The following is a 27,743-nucleotide window of genomic DNA, read 5'->3' as shown; positions in this document are numbered from 1 at the left end:
AAATGCCTCCTGCATTCCTTCAAATGAATGCACTGGAGCTGCCTGCTTTGAAAAGTCCCCTTCTCTTTAATCTCTACACTAGACCAGGGAAAGATAATCTGACAAATTACTATATATCATGCTTTACCTTCTTTCATAATATATGACAATTGCACTGAGAAAATTAATCTACAGACATGACCCTGCTACAGGGAGGGATTCTTCATGGCTTGGACCTTTAGAAATCCAGGAAGCTTGTGAATTTCTTGTTAAGATGATGTTTCTATATACATATAGGAAAATGCAGAAGCTTAAGTGGGAATCAATTTTACTGAAACACAAGCATTCAAAATGGCTATTAACTAATAAACATACAATGAAAACTCTATTCTTTTCTATTGATGACAAAGTCACACATACTAATACCACAGTCATCTGTGGGTATTCCAAAGGTACTGATTCCCGCAAGTGCCAAAATAACCCAAGAATGCTCAAGTCTCCTTTAGAAAGTGGTGTTTGCATATAACCCTCGTATATCTGCTGTCTACTTTAAATCATCTTAAATAATTTATAATACCTACCACAGGTAAATGATGTGTAAATGGCTGCTATACTGTATTATCAGGACCCAGAGATACAGAGGGTCAACTTCACTGAGATTTATGGTGATCATATTCATAAATGGAAGAAAATGCTAAGTTGCATTCTAGGAATTAGTGGAAATAAAGATCTAATTATTTTTTTCCATCTCAGTTTACAGGACCCTCTGAATTCTATTCAGAGATAACACCTCTTCTGCCCCCTCCTAATTTATGAATTCTGCTCTAGTAATACCTGGAGATTTTGAGCATTTGAATTTCTTTTATGTCCACCAACTTAGACTGTAAGAAGCCTGCAGGGGGCTCCTTTTTGTCTTCTGCCTGAAAAACTGTTATGTGTTACCAGGCTGGCAGTTGTCTGGATTACTCTTTTAAATCTTTAAAGTGTAAGTCAAGGTAAATAGGTAAGATGAAATATTACAGGCATACACTTGGTGAAAATGCATTTAAAGCCCAATAAATAATACCTCTTATTCTAAGCCAAAGACATACTGTAAAACATATCATGATAGAATTACTCAGTGAAGCATTATTTGCCCCATGGTGTTGGAAAATGAATAGCCATGGACAGTTTCTAAAGTTAAGAAAAGCTTCCTTCAGTTCTCCACTATTTAAGTAGTACTCAGTAGAATTAAATAGTGAGTAGAAAGCCCTGCCTTGAAGATTTGCTCACTGTTTTTGTGTATAGTTCCAGAATAAATGGTGAAACATGTTTATTTAAAAGGAGAGTTATTACAAACAAAAAAAACCCATTTTAGCATTTATTATATTCCTGTAAAATATCACATTTAATCAGTTTTTGGTGTTTTGTGCCATAATTGGGGCTCTATTGCTACACTTTCACTTCTGACTTTATTTCATCTGGATCCTCAGTGGTATCACTAGCAGGCTTTTGTTAATATATATATAAGATGTAGGGGCTAAGAACAAAAATACTATCTAACATGCCATTTTAATATAATTCTCTTGCAAAAAGTCATAGTTTATTCACAACAAAATCTGAATAGCTATATGGAAAAAATGGTGCTGAAATTTTAATGCTTATGAGTTAAATATGGCAATTATACTTCAAGTAACAAAGGTATTTTTTATTCTAATCAAGAGAAAAAAGAAGTCAGTCCAACTGGTGTTTTAAAAATAAGATCATTGCCATCGTTTGTAAAAATTTGACACACAAGCATTAATCATTTTAAATATAAATATATCTAACATAATAATTCATTGTATAAAATATGATTTACATTAAATGCTGAAAGGCAAAAGTCAGGGTCCACTAACAAATTTAGAAAAATTAAAATTTTTTACAGCTTAGGCAAATGCTGCAATTAATCTTTCAGTTCTTATTTTATCCTACCCATTATTTAGTTTGACAATCAAAACTGCAGCATTTTATATAAAACACTACAAAAACAAAAGGGGGGGTGGTAATGTAAGAGTGTACTATGGAAATCAAAATAAGCCCCCAGGATTTGAGATGAGAAAGTAATGACACAAAAAAATGAACACTAGTTCTTTTTAAGAACTGTATTCAATACAATGCTGTGCCCCCTCTCCCTTCGTTGAAGGTAAAGAATCAAGTCAAATGGAATAAAGAAAGAAATCAAGTCCATAATTTACACACCTGATTTCATTAATATCCTCATGGCTATATAAGTTAAGGAACTATGAGCTCTGTTTCCAGGATCAGGGACAAAGATTTTAGTGGCTTATTTTCAACTTTTCATAAGGTGCTATATAATACACACTATTTAATATTCACACAAAGTAAATGAATTTCTTCAAAGATCCACAAAACATTTTCTGAAATTTCATTTCTGTTTAAGATACTATAAACCTTATGTAATTCTCCTATAAATTCATCTCTTATCATGAGGCTAGAAACTTAATCATATAGATCAAGGAAAAGATGACAAGGATCATCTCTTAAACCATTAAAGCACAAAATGTCTGCTGAAAATGTCAATAGAGAATGAGACCGTCATGAGAACAAGTGTCCATGTAGATCAAACCACTTACTGTACCCAAACTCCAGAATATCAAAACTGTCAGTGATGAGTCCAAACAAAAGCAAATAAAGTACTCCTTACCTATTTTTTTCTCCTACATTTGCGAGCAATATGAATTCTAATATATGAAATTTTGCTTAACCTAAGTTCAGAAAGAGCAAGAGAAAATTGAGGAAGTGTGTTTTATGTACTCTTGCTTTAACTTCATTTTATCATACTACATCAAGTTCAGTTTTATTGTATTTTGGCAACTTAAGTACACAATAAAAATTTCATCCAATAAAAAAGTAAGACAGAATGTCATCACAAAATAATTCCTTCACCTCTTAACACCATTATATAGTGTGAGGCTTGTCTGATGGTATGAACTTCATGCATTTATCCACGAAGATTGAGAGCTCAAGAAGAACAGGAACCTAGGTTCCACTGTTTATTTTATTATCTCAAACAGTACTTCACACTCTGCAGGTGTTTAAGAATGTGCTAATTATATTACATTTATACAGAGGATTGCAGGAAGAAAGTTTGAACTGAGGAAAAAAGTCAAGTTCCAGATGTTCCAACTATTAAATATGATGAGGAGAATAACCTAAGACCAGGAAAACTAAGGAATAAAGTGATATTAAAACTTCGTGAGTTTTGCCTCTCATTTTAAAAGTACTAGCCAACATTTTAGCCAAAAAGCACTACAATCTAAGTTCTGAAAGCAGAAGAAAATAAAAACCAATAATTCATTAAATCCCTAAAAAGAAAATGTTACACTTCAGTTCTAAGTTGTGGGTCATAAATTCCTATTAATCACATATGTGAACATATTAAAAGAAGTTATTCTCTTCTAAAACATTAAGGATATTAACAGCTGCCTAAACAATCCTTTAACAAAAGCTCATGCATGTAATAAGTATCATCTCAGGGCTAAGTTGAATGAGTTTTTCTTGTGGACAAACTTTAAAAGAGAGAACACAAAAGCAATAAAGAACAGAGTTATCATCAAGTTGGGGAATGTTTTTTTAGAACATTACTGATTTCCATCATTTGTTTGATTTAAAATTTTATCACAAAAATGTCTACTTGCTGCATATATTTCCTGCTTAGAAGAGACACTGGAGTTAAGTACTCTTCCTGAAATTTAATTTTAAAAGTTCATTTATTCTTGTCCTTTAGCTGTTATGGTTTCTGAGCTGATGCCTAAAGTCTGTAGGAACCACAGAAAGATTCTAAGAGACTACAAAGAGCAGACCATACTCTGATCCTAGCCATGAAAGTCATCTTCATTTCAATTAATTTACTTTGCCTTTATGAACTTAAGAGTCTTTCAAGGAGGCTGACATTTCACTCATCTGAAAAAGCTTGGAATGTGACAGGGGAAAGGGAGGAGAAGTAAATCAAAGGGTTAGCAATTTTCCAGATGCAATGTATTTTCTTCTCTTCTTTTCACCAGAAATTTTAGTCTTCTTATATCTTAATTCTCTGTGCAAAACCACAGTAACAAAAAAATACTTAAGGCATAGTGCACCAAGAAGCAAACACACACACACACACACACACACACACACACAAACACACACACACACACAAAAAATAGAAGTATGCTCATGTCTACAAAATAAGTATATATTCTGACTTGCTGCCCCTTTAACTGAAAATGTTATTCTAATGTATTTATTAGATGTTTGTGTGTGCTGTGCAATCAAACTCCTTTTAGTCTAAAACCAACAGTGCACTTGGTGACTTTATTTCCCCTTGTTTGTGATAACTATGTGACAGAGTTCATGCTGGCTTTTTCATTAAAAAGTGGCATTTATAAAAATTTCCTCGTGACTCTATTTTAAATCATACCGGAAATTTCAGTTATCACCTTTAACCACATGGTTTCAGGAAACAATGACCAAATATCTCATGCAAATCCTGGTTTTTCAGAAAACTCCTTTTTTCTTTGGGTAGAAATTCACTAAAACATTCAGAGGTTATTTAAAAAAAAAAAATAAAAAAGTCTTTGAGGCTTGAAGATAAATTCTCAGCAACAAGGGATATGTGCATTGCTTCTCAGAGCTAAAGAAGGAGAAATGACAGTTAACTCCCCAAAACACCCTGGTTCAATATTTACCTGACAGCTTTGGTATCTTGACATTTTCCCAGTGCATTTCCTCCTTTATCGGGTATTATTTTACAAGGGATTTCTTGTTATACAGAACTAACATAAATCAATCTATAACAGAGGAATTTGTTTAATACATTTATTCTTTTTAAGAAACTGCATGACCATATTTCATCAACTTGTACAATAGGGAAAAAAAACTTACTACTAAAACAGCGTTTGTGGAGACTGGTACATGGTAAACCTATTTAGTTCTTTCAGAGGGTCATTCTTAGATTTAATGTTAAATAATAACCACTATTCATTTAAGCTGGTCTCACTGTATATCTTGACCTTTAGCAATTCCACACACAGCAGCTTATTGTGGCATCCTTTAAATATGAGAAATAAGAATATTTTACCTTACTATTAAAAGAAAAATAAAAGAGTACTGTTATGTTACATGGCCCATGAAATATTGGCGGTGTGCTCCTTGGCTTTCATTCGAAGAACCGCGATACTGGAAGACCTCCTCTCAAACTCTGGCTTTGTTTCAAATGCATGTCCATTGGTAGCCCCAGTAAGAAGAGAGTCAGTGAAAAAATTGTTGAGGGGCACGTGGCTGAACTGATTCTGGTGGTTTGAAAACCCTGTGTAACTGGAGTCTGTCCGAGGCGAGTGGGAATAAGGTGTCATACAGGAGGAAGTATCACGTGGTAACATGCATGAAGTAACCACAGAACCACCACTTGCATTTCCTGCCCACAAATTGTTCTGAATCTGGAACATATAAGACAACAAATATTACATTCATATTTTCTCACTTTTTGTTCACTTTCTTAAATTACATGTACGAAGTTTGGTTAACTATTCATTATTTGCCCCTATTGAGTTGTCTGTTACTATATTCTAAAAAATAATAATAATAACAACTAAAAAAGTTATTTGAGAGATTCTTCTAGTTTATATACTATAATAGATTACCATAACCCACATACTTGACCACATAAAATACTCTCAAAACCCTCAATCTCTTAAGCATTCTTTTCATAGTCATGATTTTTAACAGAATATGGAAGATTTAGTCAGGATTCATGACTTAGACTCATGTAGTTAGAAAGGTGGTTTAAAATATGATTTTAAGTTAAAGACAGTTTTCACCTTTCTAAACAAAATAACAGAACCACATTTGTCTGAGGTTCTGCAGTTGGACTCCTATGCAGTTTTTGTTGGAAACCATTGCTGATGTTCTGCTGTTAGGTCTGTAAAGACAGTTTTTTAATCAAATTCACAGAAAGTATTTGTCCTCACATCGTTTCGTGTATCCTACAGGTTTGAATACATATCTTAGAGAAATTGGGAAACATATATATATTTCAGACATTTTTCTCAATTATTTATAATTTGATATAGTGAATTTAAAACAGACATGGAACATGAAAAACAGACTTAAAATTCTGTGACATGGATCATTACCAAGTAATAGAAACATAACTGAAAAACCTATGCAAATGTTAGGGTAAAAGATCATATGAGTATAATTGAAGTAGTATACACCTGAAATATGAGATTGAAAACTGTGTTGTAGTTTGTGCCCAAGAAATTCACAATTCATATTATTAAATCTCTATTGAAAGCATTCAATACAATATTGCCAACAAGCAAAATTTCTGTGAAAGTACTAGCATGTAAAAGAAACACTGAATAAAATATGAATTTTGAATAGGAAGTATCTCAATCTAAAACAGACAAGAACTTTAAACAAGTAAGAAAACTGATCACATACATTACAGAAAAGCACAAAGAAAATCATTAAAAATGGTAGGAATCATGGAAAACATTGCATGGTATAGCAATACAGAGAGATAACAGGCCTTCTAGGAGTGATCGAATTGTATGCTTTCTGCAACATGATTATAATACATTTGCTCATCATATCTAGCTTTCTTATCTTTTTAAAGTCAAGATATTAAGGATAGAATCAGCAATTATTTCAACACATACACAATGTTTCACTTATTTTTCCATGAAGATACAGGCAACTACATAAAATCTCTGGTGTGATCTTACAAAAACCTAAGCTTGAACTGTATTTTCTATGACAACTTGTCTTCAATTAATAGTGGATCACACTGATAGAGAAGTTACTCTGTCACTCAAGAAAGGATGGCTTAACCAGGTATTAAAATATAAGAGAAAACCTGACCAACTAATCCCAACCATTTGTCAAGGACTTCACTGATTGACAAGATGCTTATTTCTGCATTGTTTGAAAAGCAGTTCCTTATATAATATATTCATAATTTAAATATTCATAAAAATATTTTTATATAACAGATTTATATAGTTACATGAAATATAAATAAAATATAGAAATATAAATATAGAAATGTAAATAAAAACATATTAAGGGGAGATATCTATGTATTTATATCTAGATTTATCTATATATACATATATATAATGATTTGTACATTTAATTAATTCTTAAAGTATAATAGGCTCTGCTGTTTTACTTTTAGCTCACTCTATTATATGTATTTAATTTTAGCTGAAATAAAATTATTGGTGCCCGGGACTGCTGAGTTATGTATCTCAAACCAACAAGAGGTCTGTTATTGTCATTACTCTGTCAAACTAACCCTTCTAACTTAATCTGGGTGATTTTTCTCTGACATTCAATCAAACATTGTACTGCACTGCAGAAACCACAGTCACATGACTGACAAAGAGCTTTCAGAAAGAAAGTGAACTTACTGGCACATTTTTGTAAAAACAAATGAAAAGCAGATAATGATAGAATGCCTTATATTTTGTTAAAGGATTCCTCAGTTCATACATAATGTTGCTAAACATAAAATAATCTACCTATACCCCATATACCCAAACATATGTTTACCAACTAGGTAAAAAAGCAAAAATAAGAAGGGTAAAAGCAAGGAAGGTAATCTATGAATGCAAATTAAGGCACTATTTTCGCTCTTAAAAAATTAACATTTGTCTACCTGTAAATTGGAGGGAAAATGTTCTATGGTCTATTATATTGAAATGAGTAAGTGGAAAATAGTTTTATTTTGATCAAAACTTCTTATCTGGACATGATCAAGCATGTTAAACTCTTCTGATGAAAGAACTTCTAATACATGGATGTTTTCTGAGCAGAATAAATTGATAAAGCACATTATCATAGGAATGTTTTAGCTGGGTTTCAGAAGATACCCAAATATTCTGAATATGCCATTTATTGGGTAGAGAGATGCTCGTACATTTTTCCTGATACAGGTTGTTTCCAAAATGTCTTTCTCTTTTCTCCCCACCCCAGCTCATCAGTCTGACTTTAATTTTTAAACTTCTGGCATGTCTTCTTTTAACTTTGAGGACCTAGTAGGTTTCCATATCAAGAGTTTGAATTAACATCACAAATGATAATTATCTCCAGTGACTTGTGATTTCACTTCCTCTGAAACACTCTTCTGGATGTTAAAACATTTGATGATGAAGATCACTATCATGCACATGAGAGTTAATGGTCATCAATTAATCACCATGTGCCAGGGATTTATATTCTTATATAAGTGACAATTTTAAACTGAGTGCTGGCATCTACAAGTTGCATCAGTTAAAACTGCATATTAACTATTTGTCAACAGAGAAACCCATAAAATCACACCCTCTGACTAATTAAAAAGAATGTTAGGGGCTGGAAGTGTAGCTTAACGGTAAAGCTTAATGGAATAGCATATGAGACTCTCAGTTTGATACCCAGAACCAGCAAAAGAAGAAAAGAAATACTATATTTGTTAATACATTTTGGAAGAAAGAATTCTCTTTTAATTGTTTCAACCCCTTAAAAGATGGGTGCTTTTACTATCCCCACTTTGTAGAAGTTACTACAGCTATAGAATGGAGAGTTGAACACCCTCACCCAAGACTGCATAACTCCAACAGTGGTCAAATCTGAACCCAGGAAATCTTAAGAAATACAATAATAACATAACTATTTTATAAGTTGCAATTGCTTATCTACCTATTCATAATCTCAACTTTATAATGGTCCATAGGCCCTACCATCTGAAAGCAAACTCCATGATTATTACATATTTGTTTCCCCTATCCTGAGTCCTGACATATCATGATATCTTCTTAATAAAATGTATTGAATGATTGAAATATCCCTAATAAAATGAAATTTGGTCAGATCCATTTTGCAGGTATAATCAAAATTTTATCAACGACTTAGACTAACATACCTAAATTTCATTTCATAAAGTCACCATACTCCATTAGCTTAACAAAATTAATTTACATTCCTAGACCTTGATATCTGTATTCTACCTAGAAAGTTTATATTTCTTCTATTAAAATTTATTCTCTATCACAGATGCATTTCCCTGGAAATTCTGATTCATTAAGTATGGGGTTTCAGTTCAAGGTATCTGTATTTAAATAACGGTAATAGTAACAATGCAATGCAATTCTAAAAATCAACTGAAATTAGGAAACACTACTATAGTCCAGTTTCTTCCCAATACATAAATTCTCCATACACCTTTGATTTTGCTCATTTCCTATAATAAACTCTGCTGCTTAAAAATAAAAACCCATCTTTTGGAGAGCTCTGTAAAGGTAAAGCTATCTTCCTCTACTTATGGTTTCTATTTATGCATCTTAAAATAATACAGAATAAGTTTTCAACTCTTACATATGAAAATCTTAGAATGTCATCAGACAACTGTGATACAATTTCCATGTCTCCTCCAGGTAATATCTCCAGTCCTTTTAATTTTTCTTCAAATGACCTGGTTTTTAAACTGTGCCATTCTTGTTGTGTTCCTCTGTCTACACTTGAGTTTCCAACAACCTTCACCCTTATCAATGAGTGGCATTTACAACAGAGTATCATACCCTAGATATTGTCTGGCCTCAGTAGGGCAGGTATCATCTTTGCTGTAGATCATCTACTCCTGGTAAGGCAATCTTTGACTAAACAACAAAATTATAGGTGATTAAATCTGCTGTCAAGATGGGCTCTCTCTACTTTTTTTCCATCCATATACCATTTATATTCTTATATAAGTGACAATTTTAAACTGAGTGCTGGCATCTACAAGTTGCATTAGTTAAAACTGCATATTAACTATTTGTCAACAGAAGAAACCCATAAAATCACACCCTCTGACTAATTAAAAAGAATGTTAGGGGCTGGAAGTGTAGCTTAACGGTAAAGCTTAACGGAATAGCATGTATGAGACTCCTCAGTTTGATACCCAGAACCAGCAAAAGAAAGAAAAGAAATACTATATTTGTTAATACATTTTGGAAGAAAGAATTCTCTTTTTTTTCTTTCTAAATTGGATAACTCTTTTCAGCGGGTTCTATTTTGTAGACATTACAGTGACAGTACCCGTACCAAATGATTTTTATAGGCCTCTCAAACTACCACAATACTCAGGACCTTAACAACCAGAAACACTTGAATAATGCTCACACCCTACTTGAGTTTTTTTTTTTTTTAAAAGGAGGCCTTTACGTGTTTTTTTTTCTTTATTGTGTTAAAAGGAGTGGAGAAACTACAAACACTCCATGTTTTAATGTGCCTCACAACATTTTTTAAAGTTCGAGGGGCACGTTCAAAGCACTGTCCAGGGAACTTAGCCCAATGCTTCCATTAGTATGAATGGAAGTTCAGCTGACTTACTCCACTCCACTTTGAACATGTGCCGCTGAATGTTTTCCTAATCAAATAAAAAGTTAACACTAATTAGCCCATGACTTTGGAATTGTGAAGGAAAGTTGTTGTTTTGTCTGATACTTTTCAAACTGGAACCAAATTCACTTAACATTTGTTTTTCTTCCAACAGATTAGAAGCAATAGAGAAGGAGACAGGTAAATAAATATATACCTACACATTAAAAGTTCTTTACTGCAGATATACACGGAATGAATGAAGTACTATGTTAAATCATGGATGGGAAACTGTAAGGCTCACTCATCTTAGCAACTTGATATAGATAGATTCTTTGTAATTAAAACTGCAAAATAGATCTTAACATACAGAATTTGATGAAGAAATACATTTGCTAACTTTATTGTATGAGTGATCTTTAATATTTTTTAAAAACCTTTTAAAAGAAACAAGAGTTTGTCTTTTTCTTAACTATGAAGTAGCGTGGTATAAACAAAAATTGGCTTCACAATAGCATTTTCTATTCTGTATTCTAATGAGAGTACCATTCAGAAGACATAGGCCTTTTTCAATTTAATTGATATACTGAACATGACAATATTAAGTAACAACCTTCTCTTACTTTTAAGTATCTCCAAAACAACTTATTAATAACATTTTTTCTACTAAAGTAAGCTTAGTCCTACTTCTCTGCAAACTGGACTGCGCCTATCTCCTGCCACTAACATCTATATTTATAGGCGTGTGTGCATACTCACACACATGCATCATGTGAACAATCATGCTACTCTGATGTCACAAGCTCACACACTTCCCTGAGGGAGTTAAATTAAAGCTTGTTCTAAAAGACGGCAATCAGAGGCTCACAAAGAGGTACTGTGATGATGTTATAGCAATACCTTTTATATACTAATCCAAAAGTTCCTTTTGATTTTCCTCTTTGATAGAATGTTTACATTTATGACTACTATGGCATATTTTAATGGTTACTATATAAATTTATTAGCACCAATATTACTATACAATTTATTCATATGCCCTCTTATTGAAAACATAAATTTCTACAAAAGAAATTTAACTTTTTAAAGAAACTATTTCATACTTTAATAACACATCTTTTCCTATAAAACGTAGGGTGACAATGAGTTATGTGCTTAGAAATTTGTAAATAGTTTTAGCTGTTAGCTAACTTCAGGGTTGCATTAACTTTTCTAATTACTGCATCAATAAGTTACTGGCAAGAAGAAAGAATGTATCTCTAAACAGTGAATTTTCTACCAGTGACTAACATATACTAGACTGCCTGAAAAAAAAAATTCGAACTTGAACTAATTATTAAAAGAGAGTATGTGTTTTAGCTGCTACTTGACGAAAAAATAAGGGTACCTCATCAGTACCTATTAATTAGGTCTAATTTTTATCAAAAATATCTAAGATGATATGTAAAGTAAAAGGACATTTTGGAATCAATTTACATTTTCAAAATTCCCAAGACATAATTTTCAGTATATACTACTACAAAACTGAAATGATTATAAATTATTTACTAATTAGAAAAGGATCATATGTAAATATGAATTAACCTGTTAAATTTCATTTTTTAACAAATCCCATCTTAGTACAGGGACTTGGAACAAGAATATGATTTCCATTTTAAAATCACTATTAAATATAGTAGTCATAGGAGACTTATAATGTAAAAGATAACTGCTTAACAACAATAAAATTGTATCTCTTTGGTTAATGGAAATCAAAGTTCTAATTTCATAAAATATGTTACTGTCTAAAAATTTCAAAATAACATCATATGAATATGTTTAAATTTTATTGCTTAAATAATATTTAGAAGATTCTCCAAGGCAAAGATGTAATCACATTAAGGATATTTGTATCTTTTTCTTTAGAGTTAAAATTATTTAACTGCTATACTAATTGTGATCATTAACTGTTATCTATGGGCAATCTCACCATATGTTTTTAAATGCACCTTTTCAAATCAATTCATCTATGGAAGAAATAAATAGGAGGGCTATTTTATTATTATCAAGCAATAATGTTCTATGAAGTATTTTCCAGACATCCCTTACACTATTTTTCATGTATTTTAACATATTCATGCTACCTATTGCTGATTCATCAAGTGTTTTATTGACTTTAATGACACAATTACCCTAATAAAATAAATTAATAATTATAATAAAGATGAAAATGTAAATTTGTGAATAAAGTTTTTCTTGCACTTTTAAAACTTACAATATAAATCAAATATGCAAATACTTTACTTGCATAGGATATCTTTAATCTTAGAAATTCCCATTTGAAATCCTGCATCAGTTTGAGTTAAAATCCTGAGTAAAACTACTGGTTTTAGTCATCTTCAATTTATATAGACAACAAAATTGTAATTTTATTTTTTGTGATTTTAAAAATCAACTGTGAATTTGTAACCTATTTAATATCCATGATATATAAAAAAAAATCTATGCAAACATGAGGCTTAATAAATAAGTTCAAGAACAACCTGAACTACACAGCAGACCCTGTTTCAAAAATAAAAATGAAAATAAAAACTAAATATGGAATACATAAGAGTCTGGATTACAATATAATGCAAGGTTTGCATTAACAATAAGGGTATGAACTATAGATTTGAACCCACAGATCTATTATCATAGACTTGTTACTCTTTAACATAATTTTCCACAGGATTCTTCTCTATTCTCCTATGAAATAGGTTTTATTGTGTAACTTGATGATGGCATTCTGAGGTAATTTATTTTTATATCTTTTTTTATTTATATTGGCAATTATTCAATTCGTTGGCTTACTTCTCTTTAAAAAAAGTGTGATAAATTTAATTAAATTCAATGCTTTGACTGATTACATATTAAAAAGCAAAAAAAAAAAAGGAAACCTTTGTTGTGTACTCATTAAATCGTATTAAATTAAATGTTATATTTTTAAAAAAATAAATGTAACTATCTTCATAATCCAAAGATGAATGTACTTCACTTCTTTAGGATGATATTCTTTATCTCTTTGAAGTTTTTATATTAAATATTTTGATTAAAAATTTTTAAATATTTACTATAGCCAGCTTCACTCTCACCTAGTAGATACTGCCCAAATCCTTCATGGTATACTTAAACTTATTTTAATATATGTATACATATAAATTTTTAAGTATTTTATACATACTTATATATATATCATACACTTAATTAATTCAGCAGTTTTACCTATTGTGAAAACTAAATTATTTAAGTAACATAGAATATCATTTTTTCTTATTTTAAATATTTGTGTTTATAATTAGTGACAAATTGTGCAATACCAATATAATTTGTTTACATTTTACATTCATTTGTTTTGTAAATGAAGGTAACATTTTTGTCCCTTCTTTACTTTAAAAGAATTTTTGGGTATAATTATATGACCTTCTCATTGGTTGTTTTATAAACATAAGAACATTCATTATACAAGATATTAATTATAGCTATATTATTAACATTTTTAATGATTTTGACTTGTTTACTTTGAGCAATTGGTAAAAAAAAATAAAAATAACTGATAAAAATGTGATATTTTCATCAAAAGTAAGAACTCCAAATATTGCTCAATTGCTATACCACACTGTTTGAAGATAACAATTTTCTTGTTTCTTGTTCAGTTTAAGTGAAGGTAAACTTTAAGATTAGAAGAAAACTAGTGAGGAGAAATGAAGAGGGATGAACAATTATCTTCACAATGAAACTTTAAATTTTTATTTAGAAAATTACAGTATTTGAAATAGAATTTCTTAAACTAGAAACACTATGTAGGTTTAATCTATTTTCAATTATTTCAATGACAACAAATTACCTATAACTTGAATCCACCTCTTGGTATGTTCAAGTTCCCAGCATATTTTTATAAAGGCATCATTACAACCACAGGTTTGAAGGCATAGTGCACATTTGGTAAACATGTATTTAGTGATGATTTGCACCATAAACTAAGTAAGACTTCATTCATAATTTAGGTGAGAAAAAAAAACTGTAACCTTTCTTTTGAAAACTCTGATAAAAACATTTCCTTTTTAATAAATAATTCTGGAGAACAGAAAATATACCTGAAATCCTAAAGTGACTATTTTCCTAATTTAAACTGCAAAGTATATTTAACTGAATTTGATATTGCCCCTAAACCCTTACAAATTAAATTTATTCACAGCTTGGATTAGCTTAAATGCTACAGCATAAGACAACGCTCAAATGGTTTATCTATCTTGAGAGGCAGATACTTTAGAACAAAATTAACATTGACTAATGGATACTACATAATCACATTTATCGAAAACTTACTATGTACTAAGCAATGTTCTGAGGACTTTGCACCAACTATTTTGTTCAACACTCACAAACATTATATAAGCTTTTCTCCTTCTTAATAAATGAGGAAAAATGTTTTTTATGTTAATTCATTGCCAGAGATCTGAAAGCTATTAAGTGGCAAAGTTAGGTTTGAACCCATTACTCTCTGACTGATGCTCATAATGCTTACATTAAGCCCTAGCTCTCCTCAAATTTTTGGATTCAGCTCCATAGATGTAAACACAGGACTTTTCAATTCAGAAATCTATTTAATCCTCACAATTAATGAAAAATAAATAAATTATCATCTTCATCATCTTCTACATTACCAGCATCTCCAACACTAGTACCAACAATATCTCCATTTGACAAATAAGGAATCTGAAGAGCAAGGAAATCAAGGGACTAACACAAAGTCACCTCACAAGTACATAATAAAGTTGATGCTTTATAATCCAACCAAACCAACAGCATGAAAATAACATTCCTTGTAAGAACGAAGGCTGCCTATAAACTCCCAGAAAACATTTAAGAATATTTTATTCACCAAAAAAAATTTAAAAAGTGCTTTGGTTTTACTAAATTATAAATGAGTTTTTAAAGTTGATAGATCTGCTTGCTTTTCAAATCCAAAGTCAAAATTGTTTTGGTCTCTGATTAGTTTGCACCAAAAAATGCTTGCAAAATTTAGTACAAACATTACCTAGTTTGTAATCTGTCTATAATGCAAATATTCCACTCTGCCTAAACCAGCATCTAGCAAATATTTGTTGATTAATATGAATAATGTTGGAGAGAAAAAGCTAAGCTTAAAGGGATCTGCAAAACCTTGCTAGTCTGTTAGAGAAGAAAATTGAGATAAATTTAACTGCTGAAGATCACAGAGCTGGTTACTAACAGAGATTCAGGAAACAAGCTGTTTCATTGAAAATTGTTTTTTAAATAAGGTACTACCAAAGAACTATTGAAATAAGTCAGTACTTTAATTCATATCTATTCAGTGACTATGTAACTTACTTAATACCATAGTGATACAAAGGTGATAAGAAGTGGTTCATATTTTAATACTTTACATTGCAGACCTTTCATACAAACCACCACAGAGCCCATGAGAAAATGCTGTGCTGATGGAGACAGGATATAGAAGCTTCAATGCAAAAATATAGTTTACATGAGGCGAAGGGAACTCAAAGGAGACAGACTTCAGCACAAGCAATGACAATATTTTTTTTTTTTAAATACCACAACTGGAACATCCAATATTTAAATTTAGCTAATGTTGTCAAATGGTAAGTGATATTGTGGGTCAAAATGAAGAACTTTTCTTTATTCAACTACTATATTCATTACATAAAAAAAAATAACTCTAAGTTTGTTATTCTGGATGCCCCAACTATCATTTTCTTATTCATTTACTGTCGAAAGGAAACTTAAGAAAAATATCAAAAAAAAAAGTCTCTAAGAGGTGTCGGGGTGTCAAGACTTTCTAAATAATTTAAATCATTAATCTATAAATTTTTAAATGAAAGCATTTTTGGTTTCCAAACTGATATAATGTTTTACGGTCAGAATTGAACAATTCCATTAAGTTGATGAATTAAGAAGATATTGTGGCAAAAGAGCCCTAGACTTCTGAATCCAGAAAATCGGGCCTCAAATTAAATTAAATGAGTTAATGACTGTAAGAAGGATGCACGGTGCCTGACTTAAAATAAGCCCCCAATTGTTAGTTACTATTTTTACTGCTATGGCTTTTGTTATTTCAGTGTAATAAAAACCATTTGAAACAAAGTATTTAAAACACTTTAGTAAGCATTCATTACTATTCATAAATAAAAACATTACATGTTATATATAGAAGTCCATACGCTGGATACAATGATTATCCACACCCAGCAGGCTTGAGGAGAACATTTTCTAAACCATCTCTGTTTTTCATGTATTTGTGTGTATGTTTTTGCTTTCCAGCCAAATTTTTAATTTTATTTCTGTCCTGCTTCCAAACATTTTCTAGTTCCAACTTTTCTGCCGTTAATAATTTTTTCTGTAATTAGTAACAGTAACCAAATTCAATGTCTTATTGCACTGAGTTGTTGGATTCTATTCCGTTCTTATTTCTCCCATTATAAGTTTCTATTTCCAAGCCTAATGATAAAAAAAATAATTCCTGTAGGCTGATGCTTGCCATACTTATTTTTCTCAACTAAAATAAAAGGTCTACCACATACTTTTAACTTAGAAGAGATATCTCCCTTGGGTTTATCCAGTTTCTATAGAAAGGAGGTGGATGCACTTCATTTCAGAATTTTTGGCAACCAAACATTAAATGACTTTCCAATACAAGACTCTACTATGAATTTTTCAGCTATCATTTTTATTATTCATGAATTTTACTGTTAAATTCAACATAATTCCTCAGTGTTCCCATACCTTGGTACAACCAACATCCACAAAGTATGGAGAAGACACAGATGAAGAGATGCAAAATTCCCATGATATATGCATAGAAATTTTTAAATTAATCACTGATGGAGTAAAAAAGACTATCAAGTGTATAATTTGATGTACCATTTCCTTCTTTCCTTAGCTACTAGGTCACCTTAATTTCTTAATTGACACCTAAAACTCCAAGGCACAATAGCACCATGGGAAAATAACCAAGAAAAGGGGATGACCAGTCAGAATATATTAAGCCCTTATTACATTTTAGTTGGTGCCAGACTCTACTTTAAATGCTTTACAAAATACCAAAGAAAAGAATCAGAGCTCAAGCAACCAATAGACAAGAACAGAAGTGAAAAATAGAAATGGGATTTAAAAGGAAAGGAATGAAGATTGAAAGAATAAGATGCAAGAAAAAGGGAAAGAAAAAAATTATCATAGTGAAGTGTTCTGCATTAAACTTATTATTAAGACTATTTAAAGTCCATTTTATAAGAGTTCATAGTTTTTTACCTTACTATTTCTGAGTTCATCACAGTCAACCGTTAAAAACGATGAAGTCCATCTGATTTTTTTTTTAAATATTTCACTGGTTGTGGGTACATTTCCTGCTCCTTTGAACTAAATTGCAGATTTGAACAATGCAACTCAAGCCTTAGGCTTTCTTGGCATAAATTTTTAATTGTTCAAACATTTAAATATATTCACTGGGAGAGACAGTTCAGTGTATGGTTAAAATCTCACTCTTGGCAGGCAAATTTGACTCTGGCCAATCTAAGGTTCATCACTAGTGAAAGTGAGTTAATACCTCCCCTCTATGAGCCTCAGTTTCCTCAACTGAGGAATATATTTAATTAACACCTGTCCCATAAGGTTGTTGGGAGGATTAAATAAATTAGTACGTGAATTGCTGAGAACAGTGCCTAGACACAGAATGAGGGTCATTGTGGTGTTAACAACTGTAAGAAGTTACAGTCCCTGTCCTCATGGAGCTTGTGGTCCAGAGGAGAAACGCCCACAGAACATTTTGTTTAAAACTCAACTAAAACACTCATATGTGGTGATCAAAATTTTCCTGGCCCTATGATGATAAGTAACCAGAATCATACTCATGCTTTAAGATAAACTGTAAAAGAAGAAATACACTTCTTTTGACAGGCATGTGATATGTACTCAAGTGGTTTTCACACCACTTGGACAGGCTGAGCTATACAATAGCTCTTCAGACACTGTTCCTGAAGAAAGCCACTGGTGCAATCATGAACTAATTCCTTAACTCAACTTGGCCAGTTACCCTAACTTCTAAAATGAGGGGTTTGAACAAGGTGCTCTCAGTCTCTTTTAACATGCTGTGTTACTTTAGCAATTTGGTGAATTGGTCTGGAGAAATGAAGTTCCTGAAATGTTTTTTTTAAGAATATAAAAGACAAGAACACTAGGAAGGCACATTAAAGGACTGAATCACAGGGTATGTTGACCTTTGTAGGAAATGAAAACCCTTCCATAAATGGCTGGATGTTTAAACACTAACTATCAAGGTATGCTTTAGCAGATGTGTCATTTTTTTTCACAAAGGTCCCTTACAATACATATCACCAAGTAATGAAAGAATAAAATAAAGCATGACTTGTTCCTTATAATACATATTCCTTATTATAATCAAAATACAGTTCTGAATATCATTATTTAGTATTAGGAAAAATAATATAATATGAAATACATTAGAAAGATCAAACCATTTACACATATACATATCACAAGGTATGAAAAAGAAGAAAATATACTCTCTCAATTAAAAGGAAAAATAAGAAGGAAAAGAATTACTAATGCTTTCAAAATAAGGTAAAAGATATTCCTTGATGAAAGCAAGTGTTTCCTATGCACGATTAATTTCTGAAAATCATGTTTTTAAATCATAAAGGATTACATGTGTCCTTGACACAATGGAAAATATCACATCTGAAAAAAAAAACATAGAAGAGAAATTTTTAAGTGGAATTGAGGATTTAAAAGGCCACATTTGATACCAGGTTCCAGAATAGTCTAGGAAACAGTAGCCACCCTGATTGGATGACGTAACACTATTTGTTTTTAAAATCAGCAAAGAAAGGAAGTCTGAATAATTAAATGTAGAGTAAAATTAAAAAGCTTATATCATTAAATGATAATATTTCATTTATTAATGTTAAAAAATCCAGAAGGAAGAGATCATGGAATCTTTATGTGAATGACTAAAAGAAAATAATAACAAAATAAATCTTTTAATAAAAACAAATTTTAACAAATTTTTAAAAAGTTATCTGGAAGTTGAACTGTCATTATTGACTGCTATATTAGGTATACAACAAAGCCTATGCTCACCCTTTGAAGAATTTACAACATCTACATTTCTTGATCAGCATCCTGTGTAGTTTACCATACCTGTGGGTAGCTGTCAGTCCTTGGCAAAACTGATATATCGTAGTCGGCAGCAAAATGGCTTTTAGCTGTTGTATTTGGCCATAACGTTCCCTTTTTCTCCACTCTTGGCCCTTCGATTTTGAAACCAAACCTATTTTTTAAAAAGTGAAATTTCTATAAGGAATATTTGATAAGCAAATTTGATATTAAAATATTTCAAACCAGAAAGGAAAACCACTTCAATAAAAATCACAAAAAATGGTATTTCTTTTAACACAGAAGGATACACAGATTTTACTTTCATTTGTAAGCCAATGAACTATTCTGTATGCTACTGGAATGGTGGATAGAAGTCATTTATCAAAACCCATAAAGTATACTACAAAGAGAGTGAACTCTAAAGTAAACTAAGGAATTTAGTTAATAATAATGGATATTATTGGCTCATCGATTGTAAAATTAGTAGTACTAACTCAAGATGTTGACAGGAGGGGCATATAAGAAGCTTCCCAATTATTCAGTAAAATAAAACTGCTCTAAACATGAAGTATATTATAAATATATATGGGCGTGTGTGTGTGTGTGGTGTGTGTTAAAACAGCAAGAGTACTTTGGGGTTTTCTGTTCCATTTTGAGCTTCCCCATGTTTGGTGTGCCTGTGAACACCCTAGTAGGGGATCAGATATAAATCCCTGCTCTTCAAAATGGAGATCCCAGATGGGATCTGGGGCACAGGTATTGTAATAAAAGCACCTGCAAAAACAGAATGGGGAATAAAAGTTTTAGAAGAGCTCAAAGAGTAGAAAATCCTGAGAACGGTCAACACTTAAGGCACCGAGAATGAGTAGGCTGTGGAGAAGAGGGAGGAGGAAGAAGACCAGGAGACTGTGGACTATGGGAGCTAACATGGAAGCCTCCCTCTAGAAGGAGGAGAAGTCAGTATCAGAAGAACCAAATGATTCTAGAATCTGTACAATACTAGTTTCCATGACTGCTGTAACAAAGTACTACAAACTTGATGGATGAGAAAAACAAAACCTATTGACTCACAGTTCTGGGAGCTAGAAGTCTTAAATTGAGGTGTTGGCTCATAGGCACTGCAGTTCTTGAGCACTGAGGGAGAAGCTACTCCATAGCTCGCTCCTAGCCTCTGGTGCTTGTCAGCAACCCTTAGTGTCCCTCGGCTTACAGACTTATCACTTCAGTATCTGCTACCCTTATCACATGGCAGTCTTTCCCTGGGTCCCAATTTCTTTCTTCTTATAAAGACCTCAGTAATTGTATTATGATCTGTGCTAATCTAATATAATCTTAACTTAACTTGATTGTATGTACAAGTACAAAGACCCTATTTCCAGATAGAATAAAATTGCATTCACGGGAATCAGAGGTCAAGAATTGAACTTATCTTTTGAGAGGACACAATTAAAATGAGTACACAACTGATCTAAAGAGCTGAAAAGTGACCACTGGGTTTAGATTAATGAGTTGGGGCGGGGGGAAGCAATGTCTGTGGATTGGTAAGACTCAAAGCTCGATTGTACAGGTTTGAATAATGATTGGGGAGGGACTATTGGAAGAGAACAGGTAATGCAGATCCAATGCTTTAGGAAGTTTGGGGCAAATCTGGAAACAGTGAAGGATAGTATTTTGCTTCTGATTTTAGCCCTGCTATTTTTAACAAATGAGATTGAATAAGTGGTGGAAAGGATAAATTTAAACATGATGGAGATGCCTTAAAAATCTCTGAACAGTGGAGAAGAAATGCAATACAAGGTACAGACTAAAATTTGGAAGAGAACACACCTCTTCCCCTAAAACAAATAAGAATAAAAGGCACTTGTAGATATAGTGCATTGGCTATAGAGTTATTTGTATATGGAGTGGTAGGAAATTGGCAGAGTTATGTTAGGATGTCTTTTTTATATATATGTGAAGGTACAGGGAGGTGGGAGAACATTGAAGTAAGAGAGCTGAAGAGTGAATAAAATTTGAAAATTTATAGTGGAAAATAGGAAGGAGAAATGACTGAATGAATTCTGGTATACAGAGTGTCCCTTTAGGGTTGATAGCTCACATATTTAGTGAAGTTATTCTGCATTTTCAGCATAACTAATCTATATGCTTTACTGATTTTATTTATTTGTTTACTTACTTATTATGTATTGATTGTGTTCATTAGCCCAGGTGGAAGCAGGTGTGATAAACAGAAAACAGCAGGAGTTTGAAAATATTAGCCAGAGAATAAAGAATGAGCTGTGATGTTTAAGCTGGATGGGAAAGGAAGTAAAGATAGAGAGGAGTGTCAGAGAAAACAAGAGAGGTCAAGGCACTAGAAGATTTGATGGGATTATATAACAGGTATCTCCAAAACACGAAGTAAAAATTTGGGGGTAGTGTAATGTTCTGCCAGAATGGGAACTTCCAATTTGGCATAATTCTAGGTAAACTGAAGCTCTGGGGTGTTGGAGGGGTACAAATGCCTGAAGAATGGGAGAGACAATCTACGGGAGGTGATCCTGCAAGACAATAAGCATGTTATGAGCTGCTTAGTAAAGTTTTTTAACAAGTATTTTCTAAGTCAGCCAGAATACCAACTATAATTCAAAAATTTTAAGAGTGTATTTGTGTTAAGATATTCAACAAATTAAGTCCTAAGTTCTGAACTGATGGATTTTCGAACATCATTCTCTTACTGTTTTAGCGTTGTTTGTTATTGTTGGTTTTCCCTATTTTCCTTCCAAATAACCCCTTTGTCTTGAGGACACTTGTTTTCCTAAACATTATCCCTATGCTCCCAGAATTTCTCTGGCTCTCTAGTCACGCTGTTCTAATATCCTAGATTTCAATTCTTCTTAAAAAAAAAAAATGTTGATTAGATGAATAAAGATTCACATTAATGAGTTAAGAGGAAGCAAGGCAGAGAGAGCACTGAATGGATCATATACCTGTGCCCAATCTGAGCCCTAACTTTCACTAGCCTTGTGACGTTAGGGAATCGGAACCTCTCTGTGCTTCAATTTTCTTTCCTGCAAAGGAGAATGAGGAAATCTACTCATCCATCATAGGTAAGTACTGTTTAAGTGTTTGATAAATAAAATTAGTATTAATGAATTAGTCCTTCCTTCGCATACAATGGTTGAGACTCCTAGATACTCATACCTTGACTGTAAGAACTCAAGTGGAGAGAATTTAACAGCTGGCAATGTAATTTATGATTCTCTTCCCCAAATCATATTGGGTATAAATAGATCTCTTATACCTGTGCAGTGCCATCTACTGGTTAAAAAATTAAAAACAAAAAATAATTGGATTTATTATTTTCCTCAATAAATTTTCAAAGCTTCCAAACTTTTAATAATGCATCAAGATTTCAGATTTCTTTGCTAATCTGATTTCTTTCCCCTTATCTGTTTTTTGTTTGTTTGTTTTTGAAGAGATAGACACTGCAAATTTTAAAAATTAAATAAATGTACAAAAATTTTAAAAGAAGTCCTTTCTATAAATGACTCGAAATAACTAGATTATTTGGAGGTTAAAACAGTTACTTCTAATCTGTATCTAAGTGTTCAAATTGTTGAATGGTTTTCAAACTCAGAAAGACAAATGAAAGAGCAAGACCAAAGTATGGTACAGCCATGGTGGATACAGTCTCCACATGGTTTATTGCCTGGGTTCACTCAAGATTGTGTCATCGACTTCAGTTGCTTTAGCTAAACGTGTGCACCAGGGAAAGTAAGAGAGCCTCCTGATATTGTGTCACCTCAAGGATCAGTGGTGACTCTTCGCCTGAATGTCACAAAAGACTGAAGCCTTGAAGAATGGGTATTCCTAGGCAAGGCTCCAAGAAAAAGGAGAATAGATTAGAAAGAAACAAACAAGGGACAGATAAGGAGTGAGAAGACTACTGAAGATGGATGTTAACCAGGAGATAAGTCTATTAAAGCTCATACAATGAGTACAAGAGGTAAAGCACAATTAATCTTCAGTACTCCAAATTAGGTTTTCATCGTTTTATAACAGGCTCTAGTGCCAATCTCTAGCTTCTTTTGTCAAACTGTTTTTATGTATCTCCTTTAATAATTTCTTGACTAATTTGACTCATGATAATTGAGGATAAACCCGTATGATTTTTTAAAATGTCCTTCAAATTCTCTTCCACAGAAGAGCTTAAATTAGAGATGATCTTTTCCCTCCATGTCTCAGATTCTTTTCAGGTGATCAGATCCAACAACTTTGCCATGAGCACATTAAGAAATGGGTGGGGGCTTCTGTCAGAAGACCGGGATAAAGGCAATCTGCCCCAAAGGGGTTTGTTTGTTAATTGCTTTGGTCCACTTTACAAGGTCAAATCCATTTTCCTAATGACGAATCTCATCTGTTCTGGCAGAGAAAGAAATGTTTTCTTTCACTTCTACGTGTGGCAAGAGCTCATTCATCTCAGTAAGTTCTGAAGAGAAATCTAGCTACATCAGAGAGAGGAGTATTCAAAGGGCAACTGATGGCCAGGAAGATATATGGAATTCACTTTCCTGAGACAGACATTCAAATGGTAACAAGTGATAGAAAACAGCTCTATATTTCAGCATGATGTGTGTCCGCTCCTGATGATAAAACCCCCTGTGAGCCATCTGCGTTTAATGGGTTAGAACTACTTTGTAGCTGCAGTTTTTTCCTTCCCTTGCTTTCTTATTTATTTGAGAGGAGACTGATCTCCACTCTTTAAAAGTTAAGCATGTAAGAAACCCTGCCAAGAGAATCAGAAAGAAAAGGCAAATTTATAGTCTAGTGTTGTTTTAAGCATTTAGTAGTATAAATAAGAAGTGTAGATAAATGTGTACCAGTAGACGCATAAGTGACCCTCTGTTTATCTCAGTTACATTATTTGCTTAAATTCCAGAGCAAAATTAACCCAATTAGTTTACATAATGGCTAATGCTGTTCCTCAGCTGAGCTATTAGGGATGTGCATAACTGATGCTAGACTGGGGAATGGCATTCTATATGAATGGCTTTACCTGCAAGTCAAGTCTTGGGAACTGCAATTTGTATCTAGTGATTTCTGCAGATAAAAATCAGAATCCAGTGTGGAAATTAGTGTACCTTGAAGCAATGTATACTTTTGGTGTACATTAATAAATGCAATTAAATTGAACTGGTGGCTTAAAGTAGCAATGATGATAATGATAATGGTTTTTTGTATATTTGGCAGTCTTACCCAAGACATGTCACATTTTACTAACATCTCATTATTTTTCTGACTTATAAAAGTCAGCAGTCATAAGCACTCAATAAATATTTGCTGAATTGAATTGAACTCTGAGAACCGAGAAGTGAGATGGCACTGATCATCAGTGACACATCTGGGATCAGAATCTTGACTCTGTCCTGCCAAAAAGTGATCTCAACTAAAGCCAATGGAAACTTGACGTGAAGAATTTTATATCTAAGAAATCTTCACACAAATGCTAATCTGAGTTATACAAGTACTTCAGCCTAGCAAATTCTCTTTGGTAATTTATTTTAGCTCTGAATACACGGACTAATTTCAAGGTCTTCCCTCTTATTAATATTTAGCTGTCTTCCAAGGGCTTTAAAAATTTGTGTAAGATAATTCCTCATTTTTTCCACCCTTTCTTCTTCTTTTTTTTTTTTTCTTCTTTGAAACACAAAACATCTCCAAGAGGAAGCTCCTTGGAGGTTTAAAAACATCAATCAGTTTCACAGCTGGGAATAGAGGGATCTAGATAAGACAGAGCAATTCCTCCATTAAACTTCTGTTTATAAATTTTAAGCAGCAGTTTTATATAAAGTGGGACAAATATTGGCCAAACTGGTAGATAAAGAGTTAAATTAAAGACACAAAGCAACTCTAATTCCCAGCTGCTCCTTTTTCTCCTTTCTTGGAGTAGGGAGGACTTTTTTTTTTACCTCAGACTCTTCTCTCTCTTTTTCTTGGTCAGAGATCAAGGGGTATACCAGGGTGAAAGCCTCATATTGAACTTTTCCATCAGCCTCTGCAGATGTGCATTTTGCAGCTGCACTTACACTTTTACTACTTTTTATTTTACATATTAATATTTCAATCTTATTTAAAAATGTTATCTTTTTTATCAGTAAAATTTCAGCAAATGTCATCCTTCCAAATAGACTGGATATCACTTAGACAAAGGCCAGTTCTTGAATTTATTCATAATTTCTATCATTAGTATAGCACATTGTAATACTGAGTGCAGCACATACTCATTGAATTCGTTGATAGCAAAAAAACTTGAAAAACATTATCAACTAAAACAATTTATATTTCTGTTGAAACTGAGAACATTGATCCTGTGAATAAACATAGTAATATTAAAGTAAGGAGAAAAATATTTAAAATCAAAAGAAAGTTGTAGTATGATATAACAAATAAGGATCGCATATATTTTAATTACCATGAACATAACTTTTTAAAATTTATTTGGGTTCTCTTTGAAAGAAAAAGAGACAAAATGCTATTCTTAAAAGTCCCTACTCATCTTTCAAGGTCTAGCTCTAATGTCAACTCTTCTGTGTAGCTTTCGTTGAGGTTGAAAGGGTTGAATTAATTGATCTCTTATCTGTTTTCTAATAGCATTTTGTTTAAGACACTGCCAAATTATATTGTATTGTAATGGTTTCTTTTACATTTTCTTCTCACCAATTAACACCTTAATTTCTATACTGTCTTATCACAACTGGGGAGATATCAATAACTGAAAAATTAAATAAAACTGAATTTATACATTTTTTAAAATGAGAAGGAAAGAATTTAACACTAACATGGTAAGAGAAAAATTAAAAGCTTATCTAAAAAGTATTTCAAGTCTGACCCATTGGTGAAGACCAGTAATCCCAGCCACTCAAGTAGGCCACAGTGGGAGGATCACTAGTTCTAGGCCAGTCTTAGCAACTTAGGGAGACTGTGTCACAAAATAAAAATTAAAAAGGGCTGGAGGCAAGGGCTATATCTCAAGTGGCAAAGCGCCCTCGGTTCAATCCATAGAAACTCACACACACACACACACACACACACACACAATTTAATTTAATTACTTCACATACTACAGTATTTTCCAAATGCATATTTAATTTATTTTTCCTTCCTAATTTTAAGGGAAGCCGATAGGATAACACAGCAAGAGGGGACTCAGAAGTTCCTTATATTGTCTAATCCTAAATTCCTCATTTGTGAAATACGAATAATTATATCCAGTGCCACAAAACTGTGAAAGTCAAATGAGAAAATAAATACAACAGTTCTGTTAATGTAAAATTTCATTACACTTTTTCAATTATCAGTGAAAAAAATAAGTCTCAGAGGAATTGAATAACCAGTCTAAAAAGTTGTAAAGCCAGGATTCCTAAAGCCATACTCCTACTATGATACTGCACAACCATTTCCCCTCTTCCTGAATGCCTGGTCTCCACTTTATCCTGATTCCTTAGGGATCCTCATTAAAATGCCTCCTGCATTCCTTCAAATGAATGCACTGGAGCTGCCTGCTTTGAAAAGTCCCCTTCTCTTTAATCTCTACACTAGACCAGGGAAAGATAATCTGACAAATTACTATATATCATGCTTTACTTCTTTCATAATATATGACAATTGCACTGAGAAAATTAATCTACAGACATGACCCTGCTACAGGGAGGGATTCTTCATGGCTTGGACCTTTAGAAATCCAGGAAAGCTTGTGAATTTCTTGTTAGATGATGTTTCTATATAAATATAGGAAAATGCAGAAGCTTAAGTGGGAATCAATTTTACTGAAACACAAGCATTCAAAATGGCTATTAACTAATAAACATACAATGAAAACATCTATTCTTTTCTATTGATGACAAAGTCACACATACTAATACCACAGTCATCTGTGGGTATTCCAAAGGTACTGATTCCCGCAAGTGCCAAAATAACCCAAGAATGCTCAAGTCTCCTTTAGAAAGTGGTGTTTGCATATAACCCTCGTATATCCTGCTGTCTACTTTAAATCATCTTAAATAATTTATAATACCTACCACAGGTAAATGATGTGTAAATGGCTGCTATACTGTATTATCAGGACCCAGAGATACAGAGGGTCAACTTCACTGAGATTTATGGTGATCATATTCATAAATGGAAGAAAATGCTAAGTTGCATTCTAGGAATTAGTGGAAATAAAGATCTAATTATTTTTT

General features: G+C 32.5%; 1 pseudogene across 1 annotated transcript; it reads right to left on the bottom strand.

The window, feature by feature from the left end:
- Positions 1 to 4,679: 4,679 nt before the first annotated feature.
- Positions 4,680 to 20,634, bottom strand: LOC306661122 (ALX homeobox protein 1-like; annotated as a pseudogene). The gene is made up of 3 exons (XR_013766662.1): positions 20,593 to 20,634; positions 19,564 to 19,693; positions 4,680 to 5,441 (listed from the first exon to the last, which is right to left on the bottom strand). The product of XR_013766662.1 is annotated as an ALX homeobox protein 1-like (transcript).
- Between the last annotated feature and the right edge of the window lie 7,109 nt (positions 20,635 to 27,743).

Source organism: Sciurus vulgaris (assembly GCF_902686455.1).
Source record: "Sciurus vulgaris genome assembly, chromosome: 5".
NCBI classification, from domain to species: Eukaryota; Metazoa; Chordata; class Mammalia; order Rodentia; family Sciuridae; genus Sciurus; species Sciurus vulgaris.
This window is presented reverse-complemented; position numbering and strand designations above follow the sequence as displayed.